This window comes from Mytilus galloprovincialis, chromosome 10, assembly GCF_965363235.1.
Source record: "Mytilus galloprovincialis chromosome 10, xbMytGall1.hap1.1, whole genome shotgun sequence".
NCBI lineage: Eukaryota > Metazoa > Mollusca > Bivalvia > Mytilida > Mytilidae > Mytilus > Mytilus galloprovincialis.
This window is the reverse complement of record NC_134847.1, coordinates 431623-451428: the sequence shown is the minus strand read 5'-3', so window position 1 is coordinate 451428 and position 19806 is coordinate 431623. Positions and strand designations below refer to the sequence as shown.

Below are 19806 nucleotides of genomic sequence, written 5' to 3'. Positions count from 1 at the left end.
GCTTCAAATTTTCCTTGGAGAAAATACTTTTTCCTGTGAGGAAATTTTTGACAAACACTTTTCCTTGGAGGAAAATTCAAGACAACAAATTTCCTCTAAGGAAATCATTGATCTTCAAATTTCCTCCAGGGAAATTTCTGAACATCAAATTTCCCTTAAGGAAATGTTTTTCCTCTATGGAAATTTCATAACAGTACAAACAGTATTAATATATTTTCTCCTAGACTGAATTATTGATACAAAAGATAATTAAAATTTTAATACTGTAATACAAATTTTCATGGTGAGTATTAAACATACAAAAACAAAAGGCTGACTGTTTAGCATGTTTAAGACAATACAATAATAAGCAAAATGCTATGAATATCATACCATTTGTGATGTTATTAATATTGTGCTCATATTTGCATATTAAATAAAATAAACACTTTTCACATGTTTCATGTCAAATTAACTTGTCTTCTGTTTCAGCTGATGTGTATTCGACCCCCTACATAACAGTTCAGTGCATAAATAATTCAATCCACAAGACATCTTCCTTCAATTGGTTGAATAAATTTTGGCAACGTATGTTCTTCAAACATCTTCTTTGTATATTTGATATGATGGAGCCATGTACATGAATTGATAAAGCAGGTGTTTATTTCGACAACAAACATGACAAAGATACTATTTTTTTTCTTAATTTCTCCATAATCCATCAGTTAATATGAATGTAGGTTGTTACATTTTACACAATTGTGTTCTTTGATAGTACTCCATTTTGTTTATAGCAATTTTGTAGGATTTTTTCTATTTCTTTTTCCAGAAAAACACACAGTTGAGTTCATTTCACATTAATAATCCAATTAGCACATTATGTAGAAAAGTATTAACAATTAAGTTTCCTCTTCAGTATAGACCTGCAGGACCTGTTGATGATCATAAAAACCAAGATATCTGACCTATAAATACACAAAATAAAAAAAAAATGTTATAAATGGAGAAAAAAACAGCAATATAAATAAGCTTATTTTATCATGTTTTAATGAACATTTTGAGTAACTTTCATTTGATATTCTTACTTGTCATGCTTATGAGTTCTCTTATTTCAGTGCTTTGTGTCCAAGATTTAATATTCGTTGTTTAGTGCCTTGCAGTGATATTTAAAGTTGAGCCACTTGCAATAGTTGTTATAGAATGTTCATATGTTGTGTTAATATTTGAACCACTGTCCTATATTATGGTCAGGTTGAGTGCTCACAGACATGAGGCCTAAATTAATATATTGTTTGTTTCCCTAATCCCTATTCTGACAAGCCAGGTGTGGGTAGGTAGGTAGGTAAATAATTTTATTTTTCCCAAAAGCCTGAATATTATCGGATGATACGGCAAGCCCGAAAATCAGAAATGAATAAAATAATATTTGGCTTAGTTTTGACAATAAAATTTTATGAGTAGGGCCATTTTTGCAGGGTCGGTCAGGATTGAAGAAACAAACAATATTTTATATTAGGCATGATTTTTTTTTATTAATTGTTATTGACTTTGAACATGTTGAACTAAATTGGATTGTTTAAATCTTTATATGTTGAGATCTTTAATGGATGACCTATAAAGGAAGTGTTTTCTCATTATTGAAGGCAGGCCCATGATTGGCCTTTAATTTCTTGCATCCGCTTCATTGAACTCTGGTGGATAAGTCACTCATTAACCATACCACATTTTCTTATTTTTATATGAGTCATCATTCAAAGGCAATTTCTTTTATTACTGTAATTCAGAAATTATCGAAACTCTTTAGTAATGCGAATAATGTGACTGGGTGAGTATCGCAAAAATAAGAAATCATATTTTGATAACAGAAACATATATATATATATATATCATGTAACTATATAGATCTTTATGCAGATTTTTTTTGTAATCACAATAAGTTGTCCCTTCCCTGAAAAATCTGAATTTACAGTATATAGAAGTGGTCTTACCATTTAGGCCTTGTTGTATTCTGTTTATCTTGTTTTGCGCTCATTTCTATTGTAACTGTTTATATTTTTCATCATTTTTCTATATTTCTTGTCCTATAAAACATAAAAAGGGTAAAAACTATTATAAAACATCAGTTTGTGTTTTTCTTTATATTCAGTTATATTTAAAAAGAATGGAAAATTTGTGCTATTTCATTTCACAAACTTTTTGCCAGTCATGACTTTCAAAGACTTTCACCCTGGTCAATAGTTTAAAAAACAAACATTCCCATACTTTTTCTTTGTGTTCGTACTAATTTTTCATTTGACAACAAAGACATGATTCAACTATTCTTCTAAAATTTGTTTCGCTTGACTACGTTAAACTCTGAAATATTGTTAACAGTATAATCTGTATGTGTCTCACTTGTCAAAATTTCAAATTAATATATAAATCAGATAAAAATGCTATGCATGGCTCAGCTTGATACAAACGTACAGGTTGAACCCAGAACAGTTGGGGCAAGTATGGACACAACATTCAAGCTCAATACAACTCTGAATTTTAAATTTGGATTGTGATTCAATAGTTGATGCAGCATAGGTTTCTGACACAGAATGAATGCGGTCCAAGTACTTAAAAATTTTAAATTGACAATTAACCTCTAAAATGGTCCAATATTCAAAATCTCAATACATCGTTAGATGCAGCATATCAACATGATCAAAGAACCCCAATAATTCATTTTTTGGTGAAATCAAATAAAGTTAAATTTTGGACCTTTTAGAACTCAATGTGGACCAATTTGATAATGGGTCAAAATATCAAAAATCTTAATGAATGGTTAGATTCAGCATATCAAAGAGCCCCATATAATCAATTTTTGTTGAAATCAAACAAAGTAAAATTTTGGACCCCGATTTGGATCAACTTGAATTTGGGCCCATAATAAAAAAATCTAAGTAAATATTCAGATTCAGCATATTAATCTGAACACCAAGGATTTAAATATTGTTAAAATCAAAATAAGTTTAATTTTGGACCCTTTGGACCTTAAGGTAGACCAATTTAAACAGGACCAAAAAACTAGGAATCTAAATACACAGTTAGATTTGGCATATCAAAGAACTCCAATAATTCAATTTTCTATAAAATCAAACAAAGTTTAATATTGGCCCCTATTGGCCCCTAATTCATGTAATTCCTAAACTCTGAACAAAACTCTGGTCACAAACCTTGTGTTTGAATTTCATAGATTTCTATTACTTGTACTAAAGTTATTAAGCGAAAACTAAATGTCCTGGGACAACGACGACTACATGATAAAATTGAGAATGGAAAAAGGGAATGTGTCAAAGAGACAACAACCTGACCATAGATTTGAGGGTTGGAATCCTTTTCTTTTACCGAGCAATGCATTTGAATGGGAGATATAGTTGGAACCCCTCTTTGCTCTTGGTTGGGACCCCCCTTTTAAAATGGCTGGATCCGCCCCTGAGAAGCATTATAGAAAAATCTATAAGCTTTAACTCAAAATAAGGATAATTTTATTTTTAAAGGGCAGGCACAGATCCAGAGGGGGATTCAAGGGATTGGAACCCCCCTTTTTTTGGATAATCAATGCATTTGAATAGGGACATGTAATTGGACCCCCCCCCCCCCTTTTTCCCCTTTTGTCCTGGGTTAGAATCCCACCCAAACCCTTTTTAAAATGACTGGATCCGCCCCTTAAGGGTCTATAATTAAGTTTGACAACATCAGACGACATACTACTTTATCAAAAAAAAAAATGCCACATTTCATCCAATTTAATTTCATCCCTTACTTGCTACATGTATTTCATCCATAATATTTAAAGAAATAAATTTGGGAGGAGTATGATTTTAATTCATTTGTAATTTGCAAGTTATTAACTATCCAAACTAGAGACCTAATAGCATGAATAGAGTAGATATACTTGACTAATTTAAATCAAACTTGGGGTGACTGGGAACAAAGATTTAAAGGGGCACTAGCTGTCAAATTCATTGTAACCGATTTGACTCAAATTCTCATATTTGGTTTATAACAAGGTAAAACATTTATCCAAACTATCAAAAGTCTAAAATAAACAGTTTACAGAGCAGTGGGTAGATAATATATTTGTTCGTTTCGTGTGTATTTTAGTCCAGACGCCACCTAATTAACTATCGATTTGACCTCAGATGACCATATTAGCGATGTAAACAAAAATAAAGATACGAATAGATTAAACCAACACGTGCAATTGGATTTTTATAGGTCTGTTTGATTTTATTTTATAGATTAAAAATAGATGTTTCTCATTGTTTTTAACCATATACGAATGATTTTATGTGCATCGAATTAGTAATCAAATGATTTGCCGTACTTTCACTTTCATTGTTGACATTCTTTTTCTTTAAATAACCAGTACACGTACAATGCATGCGTTGTCAATCTCTAGCTAGGGGTTAACTTGAAGTTCACATGAATACCGGTTAGAATGATGATGACGTTTTCACTTGCAAGTGAATCAGTCAAAAATTATGTTTAATCGCTTATTTCAACAAAATTAAAGGAAATTGTTTGCTCAAAGCAAATTATTATTTGATTATTCCAATTTGATTAATGATTGATCTAAAAAAAAATCATACTTTATTTTTTTATATATATCGTAGCTAGTGCTCCTTTAAGGGAATAGATGACAGTTTACCCACAATGACCTAGTTTCATAGCAATAGCATACATTAATAAAGACTACATGGTCATTCTTATGTTTAAACGTGGTTTAAACTTTGGGTGTTCATTTTTTAATGTTTAACATGTTTAAAGCTAACAATTTCAACTACATACATGTATCAAGATTTGATCCTACATTATTTAAATATTGAAAAAAATTGCTTTTTAAATTTGGATCTATATATAATTGTGAATGTCACATGGATGTATTTTAATGTAAAGCATCTGAAAAATCATTAGCCGTCTCATATTTATTTCAGTTCTTCAAAAGGCAAATTTATATGAGCTTATGCTGAAAATAGAGATTTCTTATTAAGGAGAAATCCCTGCCCCCCTTTTTGTGTGAAAAATTTTGTTGATTATATAGGGAATCACAGAAACATGACTGAGGCAAGCATCCCCCATCTGAACCCCCCCCCCCCCCATGAATATGTTTTTTAGCTTGTGTAGGTGTAAGTCAGTAAGGAGGCAACCATTTGATTTGTAGGCCGGGTGAAAAATGTGATTAATCTTGCTTTGTAAACTTGTGCTATAAATAAAAATTACCAATCCATTAAAATATCCGTGAGCCCAATCTCATCCAGTGAAATAGATTATAGTCTGTTTTCGAAGTTATATGGAAGTAAGTTAGTAGTCCAGATAATTATGACGCATTGCAAGGCATTTTTTCTAAGGAGAAGTGTAGAATGGGGGAATGGAACCAATATATTGATCGGATCCGAAATGTTCTTCCCAGTAAAGGAGCACCTATTATTTTGTAGGTAATTATTATTAGTGTCGGTGGTCTCACAAGTAAATCAGAGTGAATATTGCATGCACATTAAAATTAGCAGAGAAGAGACAATTATCAACTTGTGTATTATTCATTTTCTCGCAGTTATTTACGGTAAATCAGCTATATAGACATAGGAAGATGTGGTGTATGTATATTTATCATATATTTAGTACAAAATACAGCTATTTTGTATATCTAATAAAGGTTGTTTTTCCAGTCTGTATCACCTACCCTGTATCGCATACCCCATATCGCATAGCTAAACCCGTATCGCATACCCCGTATCGCATGGTAAAACCCGTATCGCATACCTTTTTTTTTTTTTTTTTTTTTTTTTTACATAAAGTTTTTTGTTTTTTTTTGCTTAAGAAAAAAATTCCTCAAAATAGGTCATTTTTTTAATGACGTCATTGTTTGGTATGTAACGTCACGAACGTCAAGTTTTCATATTGTATGTGACGTCACGAACATCAAGTTTGCATATTTTTTGGCACACTAAATGCAACTATAAAAAATACAAAACACTCAAATAAATACAATAATAAACAAAATATTTTTAAAACAGCAGCAGGCAAATGGTAAGGTAACCCAGGTGCTTTGTATAAGCAGTTATTTTAAGGCTTTGAACCAAGACAAAAGCAGAACTGAAGGTAACCCAGTGCTAATCTATCGGGATCAGAAAACAGTTCATATAATATAATACTCTTCTGTTGAAATATATGATAAAGCGTATAATACATGGCAAAATCCGTATCACATGCCGTATCACCCTCGACCAATATCATCCCTCGGGCCTAAAGGCCCTTGGGCTGATATTGATGTCTCGGGATGATACGACATATGATACGGATTTTGCCATGCATTATTCTCTATATATATATAATGATATATATATCCGAAAACAGGTGTTCGGTTCTAGTACTATAGTGGCTATAGTATATGACTTTTAAATAACAATTATCAATTATATCTGTATTCTGTGGCGGGTCGAAGGGGATGGAATCCGGGGTTGGCCTCCCCTAGCATTTTGTGAGCAATCATTGCATAAATGATAATCTCGGGAATCCTCTCAAGTTCCTATATACAAGGTGATAGGACGTTCCGTTGGAATAGGTTACCTGTGCATCAGGAAAAGTTTTAAGGCATAGCGTGAAAAGGTAACCTATTCCAACGGAACCGAACGTCCTATCACCTTGTATATAGGAACCTTAAAAATATGTGAATAGGTCGGGAAAAACTCTCTTTTGACACTTAGGTATTGCACTGTTGCATTACACACCAATCAAAACGCAAACAATATGGGAAAAGATAACATTTTAACCTACACAATATATGAATAAGGTATACACTTTTGAAATCTAAATTATATGAAAAGGGTGGGGTAACCGTAGAAAACCAGCGGCAACGACACCCCTTATTTAATGGAGACATGTAGTTGGAACCCCCTTTATCATGGCTGGATCCGCCCATGATTTTACATGTAAATCAAGCCCCGGGTATTTGTTGGCATAACGGTAACCACGAAAGGGGGGGGGGGGCTAATTAAAAGCACGAGGAATTATAAATATACAATTCAACAGGGGTAGAGTGCATCGAGGAATGGGAATTAAAATTGTCTCTTCACGATGATCGAAAAAAGTATCTTGCACGTTATTTTCATCATCTTGTCTGAAACACTCTGAATAATGAGCTTCAAGGCGAAAACAAGGCATGTGAAATACTAATAACATACACTTCTTTTTTTATACGTTGTATGGACAAACCCATAAATCCCTCAACAAAAATTGCTTGATTCATGTCATATCAAATAAATTACAGCGCGGAAAGGTAACTTTAATTTAATATCAAAACTAAATTTTTGTTATATTTTTCAATAAATTTATAAATCTTAATTAGGCATGCGTTGCGTGAGTTCCATTTCATGAGACCTACACAGATTTCTATAAAACAAATCAAAAATTATAAATACAGTTTTTCAATTCTTTCCGGCATAGATAAAACAAATATGTATATAATCTATATACGATTTGGTTGAATTATTTCACTTCATTTTAATGATAAATCCTTTAGTTCTTAAATTTTTAATTAAAATGAATTTATCATTTTGATATCTAACGATAAACTTTTTAAATTGAAGTGACATGGTCAGTAACCTAATTAGTTGCATGGCTGATTACCATCTTACAGGTGACCCAGTAATTTTCCATATGACAGTAGCGTGTACCCTCGGGGTTATATCGGGGTGTGTATAACTTATTTTCTGGGGAACATCCTGTCCACGTGTAGTACTTAGCATATATTGCAACAGATGACATTAAACAAATTTTCTTTGTAGCATCGGAGGCAATTTCATGTTCGACCACACAAAATATTTCACAAAAAAGATATGATAAAATCAAAAGAAAAAGATAAAGAAATATTAACAAATAAAGGTGGAATTGAGTAAACGGGGATTCGTGTTTTTATGAGCTTATTTTCAGTGGACAACAACAAATGGAAGTTTTTAACGACCTTGTGTGACCTATAGTTGTTAATGTTTGTGTCATTTTGGTCTTTTGTGGATAGTTGTCTCATTGGCAATCATACCACATCTTTTTGACTGGCTATATACATGATATAATATATATAGCACTTACACGGTCGGTCCAGTGGACATATTTCATACTAGATAACTTATACAGTAATTCTTTTTATATATATGAAAATTATTGTCCGATCTGATACACGTACCTATAATGTACAGAATTTTGAACAGCTGCAAATATATGGTGTCCGTAGAAACACCGCAAAGGACCTCCTTAGTGCACTAAGAACAAAAATGTGCACTAAGGACCTACTCCTTTCATAATTTTAAATTATATTTTTTCTAATGTTTTCTCGACACGTGCCTCAAAAAGTTGATTGTCACCTTTAGTATAATCGATAGCAATTCATGTTCGCTCAACCTTGGCCCGTGAATAATCTACTAGTATACTGATTAAACATGTATATGGTATTTCAAATTGTTCTCTATTTTTTTTTCATTTGTTTGTTTTTGCCGTATTTATTCTGTCTGCTATATTTTTTACTTCTAAATTAATAGCGTATTTTCAACTCTTTTCAGTTTGGGATTTTTCATCCTTTTAATTTTAAAAAGACAAATAATTGTGAACACTTCACGGAAAAGTGAGGATTGATATTTGGTTGCTTAACGTCCAGTTGCCAATACTTCATTCATTTTTCTAATGTTAAGAACTATGCCATTTATCAATATTTCGATTTGAGCGTTACTGATGAGTCTTGTGTAGACGAAACGCGCGTCTGGCGTACTAAATTATAATCCTGGTACTTTTGATAACTATCACAGCAATGTTTTTAAACATGTTTAGGAAAGGAACATATTTCTGATTCGATGTTTATATACAAATGCATTACAAGTATAAATATGTATAGGTTGATGTTTAGTCCCTTCGATGTTTTAGACTGTATATAAATTATGACCAATTTATTTCTGACATCTTCTTCATTTTTAACTTTTGTGGATAGGTGTTTCATTGACAGCCGTACCACATCTCCTTTCGCTTATTTTTGTTGTATATATTTTTTAATTCACTTTCCTTGTCTTTTAAAATATGAAGTAAGTAAGTAAATTGTTTATTATAGTGACATGTGTAAATCAGCATAAATTTGTACAAAATATAATTACATATATAATACACCCGGCCCAATGGACCAATAAGTCACCTTTTACTGTTAGTTCAATATAAATGTTCTAATATCACGTGTCAATTGACAATTTAAATTTAAATACAGATAATTATAGATTAAGAATTAACGATTGTAAAAGTTCATATATTATTCAACTAATGTTTGTGAAAAAGTTTAAGAATGTTAACTAGAGTAAACTGTTTGTTTTCTACGGAAAAGTGACGCTGCTAAGTATTTAGCTATTTTCCTTGGATGGTTCACCATTAGAAATGTTAATTTTCCCTGCTCATCTAGTTGCGTAAAGTCAGGCACCATTAATATCTCGCTAAAAACAGTTTGTCTGATATCATTATAAAATGTGCAGTTTATAAGAAAATGTAGCTCACTTTCAACATTTTGAGAATTACAAAATCGGCATAGTCTGTTTTCTACTGGTTCCCCAATATATCTACCAGTCTCAATTCTGATCGGTAATAATCCGCATCTAAACTGGGCTAGCACAGATCGCTCGTGTTTCGTAAGATTTAGTTTTACATAGTGCTCTAGTTCGAAGTATGTTTTAAAGTTTAAGTAAGATCGTAGCTTTGGTTTATTTATCAAGGACTCTCTCCATATATCACTGTAATAAGTTCGTACAATTTGTTCAAAAGATTTTAAATCCACCATTGTTCTACTTTCGTAATAATGTAACATATTAAGTTTAGTGAAACTATCTTTAGTGTCACTACACCAATTGTTTGTGCAACGATCATAATCCATATTGAACACCACTTTCGTTAATCGGTCGTCTTCAAACGATAAAAGCCTATTCCAGTATCGAATAATGTTCACCCAATGCCGAAACTGACTTGGTATCCATCCAGTATCCCCATACAGTGCTAGAATTGGTGCAAATCTGTGAACGCCTAAGTAATATCGAATTGCTCTGTTCTGTACGTTGTCTATTGATTGGAACTTCCTATATATTTATTCCATTATTTTTATTTGATGCCGAAAATAAGAATACGAAGTTAAATGCTATAAATAAACGAAGTAAAACAACCGTTAATAATTATGTATATGAGCATTATATCTATTTATAAAATATTTTAAATACAAGCAGACATACCATTTGTGACACCAATTTCATTTATTTCCAAATCTTAAAATCATACATTTCCGTTCTTTAGCGTTTCTTAATAATGGCAGAACGGGCTTAAGAGTCATATGATTAAGTTAACTAAATAATTTAGTTTTCCCACATCATTAGCGGATTTAGGGGGTTAAAGCGAGCCCCTCCCCCTCCCACCCCCCACCCCCGGTTGAAAATCTTAAAATATTTTTTGTATTAACCATTTCTTGTTTTAATGATATCTTTACTATAATTTGAATATCTAGCACTGAATAGGGTGACACGTTGTCGCTACACTTCTTTAAATATACACAAGTCATAATAACATTGGCCAGAGGGTAACTTGATAATTAGAGGACCAAAGGATTTAATTAAGACAATCCAAGGCTGCTATCTCTATATTTTATTATATATATCTTTATTAGCCTCCCTTAGAGTGATACAACAATTGCAAAACGGGTAGATACGATCTGTAATCAAATAATTAACCTTATAAAATTAATACTTAAAATTTTATTTAGAGTAACCATATGCCGGATGAACAAAAAGTGTGCCATTTATTGAAAAACATATGGTTTGGTATAACATGAAAACTTCTCTAGTGTTTTAAACATTTCTCACATAACCCCTCCCCCAAACCCCCACTTCAAGCTCTGGATCCGCGCCTGCCCATAGTGCTTATTACATTATAAAATAAAATGGTATTCATCTTCAATTGTTGAAATAAAGATGAATTGTTAAAAAAAAAAGCATTGACACCAGTTTAAAGTTATCGTTCATAGAAGACAGTTATGATTTATTCTATAATTCTCTTTTTAAAACGTAATATAATTTTACCTCTTGGAGTTTTTCTATATGTTACTTCTGTAATCGGATTTTGAAGAACCCCATGGACACCACATACTCTCAAATGTCTTTCAAGGAATAATGATAGTATGTAAACTCTTGTGTTGTTAGTAAGGAAATGAAATATCAAAAGCATTTGTTTCTCAATTTTTATCTCAAAATAGGGTTCTTTAAATAAAAAAAAAAGCTTGCATAGCAATTTCCTTAAAAACTAAATATATATAACAAAGGCAAAGTTTTAAAACACAAAATTTATTTTTTATTTTTCTTTCATAAACTTGAATTTATACCACGCTAAACCGTTAGGTTAACAACCATTGATTAATCAATAAGTAACGATCAAAAGACAATTGTTTATTGGATTAGGTTGATTGAACATGATGATTCGGGAATCTGCAATAAACCGTTGGTCACGTGGCGAGTGGCAGGCGTTGATTAAAAAGTCATTTAACTTCAAAATTACAAAATCTATTGATACCTAACTTAATAGATTTGAGGTATTTAATCATATCCTCTTATATTCATGTTCGCTGTGATCTTAAAACATCGTTTTAGTGTCCTTAATGCAAAAACTTTCTTCTTAGTGCACTAAGAAGTCTTTTGCGGTATTTCTACACCCCGAAATATATGGCCTTATTATTGGTAATATACCATATTAGTGTCACTAATGGCTTAACGTGTTACCAAATTAAAAAGAAGAAATAGGCTCAAAACCGCATTTTTAACTTTAGATTTTTTTTCAATCCCAAAATAGAGAAGAGGTCCGGTATACAGACTTATTAAAAGGTCCAGATGAGAAGTTTAACTTGCTTTTCTATTCCCGGCACTTTTAACTTAACGCATGCAAAAAAAAAATTCAGTACCTGGTTACAGTTGCGCATTGACAAATTATAATCTTTCGATTAAATGATCTTAAATCTATATGGTCTTTATTTTAAAAGTTATAAAATCTAAATGTAAAGTGATCTAAAATGTTCAATATAAATGAGTATTTTCGCTGTGAAATGAATCTAAGGTCGTCTTAAAGTGTATACATGTGTATTTGACCCGACTACTGACTACATAGTAAACTATTCATTATGTACCTATAAGGGGGGTCTGAGCGGGACTCGGGATTGTCGAGGCGTATTTTTTGTAAACGTGACACATGAAAGTCAAATTATGAGGGAGGGTAGGAGGGGTACTGATCCCGAAATCCCGAGCCTAAAAAACACGAAATCCAGAGGTCCCGAAATTCGAAAAAAGAATTATCGTATCCCGAAAGGGTCAATCCCGAAATCCAGAGCTTAAAAACACCCGATCCCGCAGTCCCGATATAGGTCCTATCCTCCCTCAAATTATTGTGCCGTGAAAACGCGAAATGAAGTTTAGCGGGACATGGGAAATTACAAAAATAGCAGAATTGTTCACTTACATAGTGTACACGGGATGGCATCATGCGAGAATCTAAAAAAATAAGTAGTAACTAAGCGGGATCCGTGAACAGAACCCCCAATGAGACCCCCATTAGTTGTGGCTTATTTTGGTCTTTTTAGTTAGTTTCTTTCCCCTACATTACTTGACCGTTTTTGTAAAACAACAGCACTCGAGGTCTGACAGTATTTTACCAAGAAATGCACAAAATATTCAAAAAGAAGGCCTAGAAAATTTAAATATTGGTATGCACACATGCTCCCTTATCAGCACAGACAATTATATTTTTGTAAAGGCGCCAAACTCGTTTCTAATATTTATAATAGAACCAAGGATTTGTATAGTAAACAAATCCTTGATCAATAGAACCGAAAAGAAAATGGAAATGGAAATGGGGAATGTATCAAAGAGATAACAACATGACCAAAGAGCAGATAACAGCCATAGGTCACCGATGGGTCTTCATTGCAACGAGAAAATCCCGCAACCTGAGACTGGGGTGGATAAAGTCATATAAAGGAGGGGTTCCTAACCCAGGACAATTTTTTTTTTGGGGGGGGGGGGGGGGGGGTGTGTCCAACTACATGTCCCCATTCAAATGCATTGATCGTCCGATAAAGAAAGGGGGTTCCAACATGTCCAACCTTCAGCCCCCCCCCCCCCCCCCCTGGATCCGTGCCTGTGAGGCATGCTTTAGCTTGCCATTAAACAAAAATGTATACTAGTTGAGTGATAATGGACGTCATACTTAACTCTTCAATATAAAAAAAAGAAACTAAAATAAAAATCATACAAAGGTCACAAAGGCCATAACTTCTGGCTCCTGAATTAGGAAAAGTGCAAAATGCAGTGAGGATAAAAGCCTTTACTGTAAATTCCTGAAATTACAATTATATAAATCATCTCACATCTTTGTGCATTTCTTGAAATTGGTCATATTAATAAATGCATGCAATATTTTCAGAAAATTTCAATATATAGGCTTTTAAAAGTCAATCTTGTGCATGATTATCAATGATTATACTCCCACAATTAACACATGTGGTTCTCAAAACTCAGAGGTGTCTATGCTATTTATGGCAACATTTTAATCAAGTATAAATTTACAAAATATGTTAAAACTATATGATTTTTAGGTTTTTAAGCATAGATATAGTAGGTCAGGATCTGCGAACTCTCACTGACTGACTGAGCACATGAATTCAACACTAGTTTTTTGGTGATGTTGGTGTTGCTTAGTGTTTTGTTTTGTTTTTCTTTTCTGCATCTTATGTTTTGCCTTGGCATTGTCAGTTTCTCTTTCATTGCCTTTGTTTTTTTTTGTTATGTTAAATAACAAGTCACAAGAGAGAAAAAACAAAAAAAATATGTGAAAAAAATGGCTTAGTTCAGTATATATTAAGGACAGAGATAACAAATAGCTAAATAAGAAAAAAGAAAAAAGAAAATTCCTTTTCTATGTACAGTCAATTGTCTGATAATCTAGAAGATAGCCTGATTTGGTCTAATTCTCCTGAATTCTAGCAGGTACTTTATTCCAACTTTTTTAATTCAAACAAACCATGTCTTAGATAGTCTTGGAATTAGAATACATTAATCATAAAATTTTCATAATACTTTGGTGAATTATCTATTGATATAATCATGATAATTAAGCTCCTTTTTAATTTTTAGGGATTTTAAATTTTTAATTTAAAGTTAGGGATTTTATTCATAAAAGCGGGGATTTTTCCAGTACGTATACTATTAATAATGCTTTGAGCAATTTTCATGAAACTTGGTGAATTATTTTTGTATAACATAAACATGATAATTTTCCTTTTAATTTAAAAAAAAAATCTGATTTATGTCATTGTGCTATCATGACTTGGGATTAGGATAGTCTCAAGAATGCTTTCACAAATTTTTATGAAACTTTGGTGAATTGTTTTTATATCTTGACAAACTCCCTTTTTATTGTTATGACCCAAAGTGGAGGGGGCATAATGTTTAACACTTGTCAGATCGTTTGTCCGTCTGTCCCAAAGTTGTTTTTTGTTCTCTTACAGTACTTTAGTTTGCCTCAACCAAATTCAATTAAACTTTTACAAAAGCTTGTTATCACAATTCTCATATCAAGTTTGAATTTTAGTGATGTCAGTGTTACTGTACTAGAGTATCAGAGTTATGCCCCTTTAGAAATGGGGAAAATCTGCTGAATTTTTGGTTTCCTGTTCTCTAAAATTTAGTTTGTCTCAACCAAATGTTATGAAATCAATACACAATGCTTATCATCACAAAATACAGATTAATTTTGAATTTTGGTAGTGTCTCTTTTACTAAATTCTATAGTTATGTTCTTTAAAAATGGAAAAAAATGTTTCGGCCTTCTAATTTAAGTTTCCCTCAACCAAATTTTATTAAACTTTAAAAAAATACTTTTTATCACAATTTTAATCAGATCAATTTCAAATTTTGGTAGTAAAAATTTTATCGTTCTTTTAAAACTTTAAATAATATGCAAGCTGGAGTATCATTCCCTATTTATCATGTATATTTTTTTATAAGATGCAGAGTTAAGGAACTTTAGTTGTTGCAAAGTTATTTTAAAATTGTCCATTTTCAAAAACTTTGAAAGGTTTTAGAAATTTATGGATTTGTTAAAAAAAATCACAGCCTTAAACTTATAGTCACTTGAGATATATATCTATAAATGGAGCCAAATTATATACATGTTTTATGTCAATAAATACCACTGTTTGTGCATGTTTTGTTTTTTTTGGAGGGCAGGGGTCTTATTTGCACAGTGCTCATAGTTTTTTAGTCGATCATTAAAATTCATTTAAAGCTTAAAGACCAGCTATAAGGGCAAGAAGCTTATCAAGCACTCATGGTTTAGATTTTTATTAAACACACATTAATATACATAATGTACATTAAACAGAAAAAAATATTGATGCAAGATGTCATTCAACTTTTACTCTTTTATGTATAGGACAAGAACTATAGAAGATACAGAGAAATTATATACAGCAGAAATGATAGGCAATGTATAATTTGCAAAAGCCAACTAAACCTAAATGGTAAGGCACCTTTTAATTTAAAAAAAGTTATTGAACTTGAAAGATGATTACTAGTATCATGATTACTATAAAAATTAAAAGATGTGGTATATTAAATATGAAAACTATCATGGCTTTGAGAAAGCAATTGTAGGCCTGTTACGACCTTCAATAATGAGAAAATCCATACCCTATACTATAGTCAAAGTAGGCAGCTATAAAAGACCTAAAGATGAAACATTGAAACAATCCAAACTGTAAAACTAATCATGGTAATTGCCTAGTTTATAACAAAATAAATTACAAAAAATAAATATGACCGGTATGAAACAACAACAACAACAACCACTAAATTTTAGTGTCAGACTAAACTGACAAAAGCTACAGGCTCTGAACTTTGGACAGGCACAATAGGAATATGGCAAGGTTATATAAAAATAAGATGTGGTATGATTGCCCATAAGACAACTCTCCACCAGACAACCAATGATGTAAATTTCCTGCAAACAGGGACTTGACTTCTGTAAATCAACTAATTTTTCGTGAATACTTTATTTGGCATTTTATACTTTCTAGTCTACATCGCAGTTATTTATTTTTCTCGAGTTCAAGTTTACTTAATGTATTTTAATAAGGAAAGATACACATGAAAAACATTTATTGCTGTTTCTCTCTCCATTTATAACATTTTATTTGTTTATTTTGTGTATTTATAGGTGATCAGACATCTTGGTTTTCATGATCAATAGGTCATTACTGAAGAGGAAACTTATAGTTGAAATTTATTTACATAGTGCATAATTGGATTAAATTGAAATGGAATGTGTGCTTTCCTTCAAAAAAGAAATAGGAAATTTCAACATTATCACATGATAATGACCATAAACAAAATGCAGTTCTATCATAGATACACAAAAACACTATTGCATAAAAGCAACAACATATATCTTAATCAAAAGAAAGGAGAATGCTGAACAAATACTATTTTGTTGTTGAAAAAAGGAACACCAGTTTTATCCACTCATTTACATCGCTCCCTCATATCAAATATACAGAAGAAGATCATTGAAGAACAATTTGCAAAAATGATTTCTCTTAGAATTGAAGGGAATTGTTTAGTGAATGGAATAATGTATTCACTGAATTCTTACGTAGTGGATTGAATAACTGTACACAAGCTGAAACAGAAGAAATTCTAATTTAAAATAACACGAAAAGTGTTTATTTTATTATTTAATCTGCAAATATATAAACAAATTCTTTAGAACACCACAAATGGTATGACATTCAAATTGGTTGCTTATTAATGTATCGCACTGAAACAATTACAAAGAAAATAGAAGCATTTGCTCCAAAAAAAATTATAAATCAAAGTTAAATTTATAAAAACAGTATAAACAATACCTAGATCTAAACAGTCAGACTGTATTATTTTCAATGTCATTAAAATGTTGAGTCAAACATTTATTAAAGTTTTAAATATCATTTGCATCAATTATACAGTCTTGTTATTATTATATTCATACTGTTTGTATACATGGTGTAGTGAAGAAATGTTCAACAAGTAAAAATAAGGGAAAACATTTCCTTAAGGGAAATTTGATCTTCAGAAATTTCCTTAGAGGAAATTTGAAGATCAATGATTTCCCTAGAGGAAATTTGTTGTCTTGAATTTTCCTCCAAGGAAAAGTGTTTGTCAAAAATTTCCTCACAGGAAAAAGTATTTCCTCCAAGGAAAATATGAAGCTACAAATTTCCTCACAGGAAAAAGTATTTCCTCCAAGGAAAATTTGAAGCTGCAAATTTCCTCAAAGGAAAAAGAATTTCCTCTAAGGAAAAAGAATTTCCTCTAAGGAAATAGAATTTCCTCAAAGGAAATAATTATGCAGCAAATTCCCTAAGGGAAATCTTTTTCCCTTGAGGAAAAAACAATTTCCCTTGAGGAAAAATCTTTTTCCTTCAGGGAAATTTGATTTCCCTTGAGGAAAAGTACTTTTCCTCTGAGGAAATTGTTGAAAAAAGGGGCATAACTTTTTCAACAGTGGTGCTAGATCCAAAAAATTTTAGGACAAATATCAGGGAACCAATACCAACCAAGTTATCAACTTTGTTTTGACTTAACTCCAAAAATTAAGGTGACAACTTTTGCACTCAGCGGAATTGCAAACTTGTCCCGGAGACTGTTTTTTGTTCTCTCCAGATAAAGGAGCAAACCTTAATTTTCCTAGAGTTTTGCTCTCTACAGATAAACGAACAAACCTTAATTTTCCTAGCGTTTTGCTCTCTCCAGATAAACGAACAAACATTAATTATACTAGCGTTTTGCTCTCTCCAGATAAACGAACAAACATTAATTTTCCTAGCGTTTTGCTCTCTACAGATAAACGAACTAACATTAATTATACTAGCGTTTTGTTCTCTACAGATAAACGAACAAACATTATTTATCCTAGCGTTTTGTTCTCTACAGATAAACGAACAAACATTAATTTTCCTAGCGTTTTGTTCTCTACAGATAAACGAACAAACCTTAATTTTCCTAGAGTTTTGTTCTCTCCAGATAAACGAGCAAACCTTAATTTTCCTTGCGTTTTGCTCTCTCCAGATAAACGAACAAACCTTAATTTTCCTAGCGTTTTGCTCTCTCCAGATAAACGAACAAACCTTAATTTTCCTAGCGTTTTGCTCTCTCCAGATAAACGAACAAACATTAATTTTCCTAGCGTTTTGCTCTCTACAGATAAACGAACAAACCTTAATTTTCCTAGAGTTTTGCTCTCTCCAGATAAACGAACAAACATTAATTATACTAGCGTTTTGCTCTCTCCAGATAAACGAACAAACATTATTTATCCTAGCGTTTTGTTCTCTACAGATAAATGAACAAACATTAATGATACTAGCGTTTTGTTCTCTACAGATAAACGAACAAACATTAATTAGACTAGCGTTTTGCTCTCTACAGATAAACGAACAAACATTAATTATACTAGCGTTTTGTTCTCTACAGATAAACGAACAAACATTAATTATACTAGCGTTTTGCTCTCTACAGATAAACGAACCAACATTAATTTTCCTAGCGTTTTGTTCTCTACAGATAAACGAACAAACCTTAATTTTCCTAGAGTTTTTTTCTCTCCAGATAAACGAACCAACCTTAATTTTCCTAGAGTTTTGTTCTCTCCAGATAAACGAGCAAACCTTAATTTTCCTTGCGTTTTGCTCTCTCCAGATAAACGAACAAACCTTAATTTTCCTAGCGTTTTGCTCTCTCCAGATAAACGAACAAACCTTAATTTTCCTAGCGTTTTGTTCTCTACAGATAAACGAACAAACATTAATTATACTAGCGTTTTGTTCTCTACAGATAAACGAACAAACCTTAATTTTCCTAGCGTTTTGCTCTCTCCAGATAAACGAACAAACCTTAATTTTCCTAGCGTTTTGCTCTCTCCAGATAAACGAACAAACATTAATTATACTAGCGTTTTGCTCTCTCCAGATAAACGAACAAACATTATTTATCCTAGCGTTTTGTTCTCTACAGATAAACGAACAAACATTAATTATACTAGCTTTTTGTTCTCTACAGATAAACGAACAAACATTAATTATACTAGCGTTTTGCTCTCTCCAGATAAACGAACAAACATTAATTATACTAGCGTTTTGTTCTCTACAGATAAACGAACAAACATTAATTTTCCTAGCGTTTTGCTCTCTCCAGATAAACGAACAAACATTAATTATACTAGCGTTTTGCTCTCTCCAGATAAACGAACAAACATTAATTATACTAGCGTTTTGCTCTCTCCAGATAAACGAACAAACATTATTTATCCTAGCGTTTTGTTCTCTACAGATAAACGAACAAACATTAATTATACTAGCGTTTTGTTCTCTACAGATAAACGAACAAACATTAATTATACTAGCGTTTTGCTCTCTACAGATAAACGAACAAACATTAATTATACTAGCGTTTTATTCTCTACAGATAAACGAACAAACATTTACTATACTAGCGTTTTGCTCTCTACAGATAAACGAACCAACATTAATTTTCCTAGCGTTTTGTTCTCTACAGATAAACGAACAAACCTTAATTTTCCTAGAGTTTTTTTCTCTCCAGATAAACGAACAAACCTTAATTTTCCTAGCGTTTTGCTCTCTCCAGATAAACGAACTAACATTAATTATACTAGCGTTTTGTTCTCTACAGATAAACGAACAAACCTTAATTT

At 31.9% G+C, this 19806-nt stretch overlaps 1 protein-coding gene and 2 long non-coding RNA genes across 4 annotated transcripts in view; 2 read left to right on the top strand and 1 right to left on the bottom strand.

The window, feature by feature from the left end:
• Positions 1-19806, top strand: part of LOC143049616 (organic cation transporter protein-like) — a 57221-nt gene that overhangs the window by 25526 nt on the left and 11889 nt on the right. The gene's annotated exons all lie outside the window — the stretch shown is intronic.
• On the bottom strand, positions 460-13537 carry LOC143049614 (uncharacterized). Of its 2 annotated transcripts, none has more exons than XR_012970271.1 (3): positions 13312-13537; positions 1968-2060; positions 460-944 (listed from the first exon to the last, which is right to left on the bottom strand). It is a non-coding gene; the product is annotated as an uncharacterized LOC143049614 (long non-coding RNA). The 2 variants fall into 2 exon arrangements; XR_012970270.1 differs by lacking the exon at positions 13312-13537 and adding an exon at positions 5233-5599.
• Positions 12520-16402, top strand: LOC143049615 (uncharacterized). Its single transcript, XR_012970272.1, has 3 exons — positions 12520-12763; positions 15493-15580; positions 16276-16402. It is a non-coding gene; the product is annotated as an uncharacterized LOC143049615 (long non-coding RNA).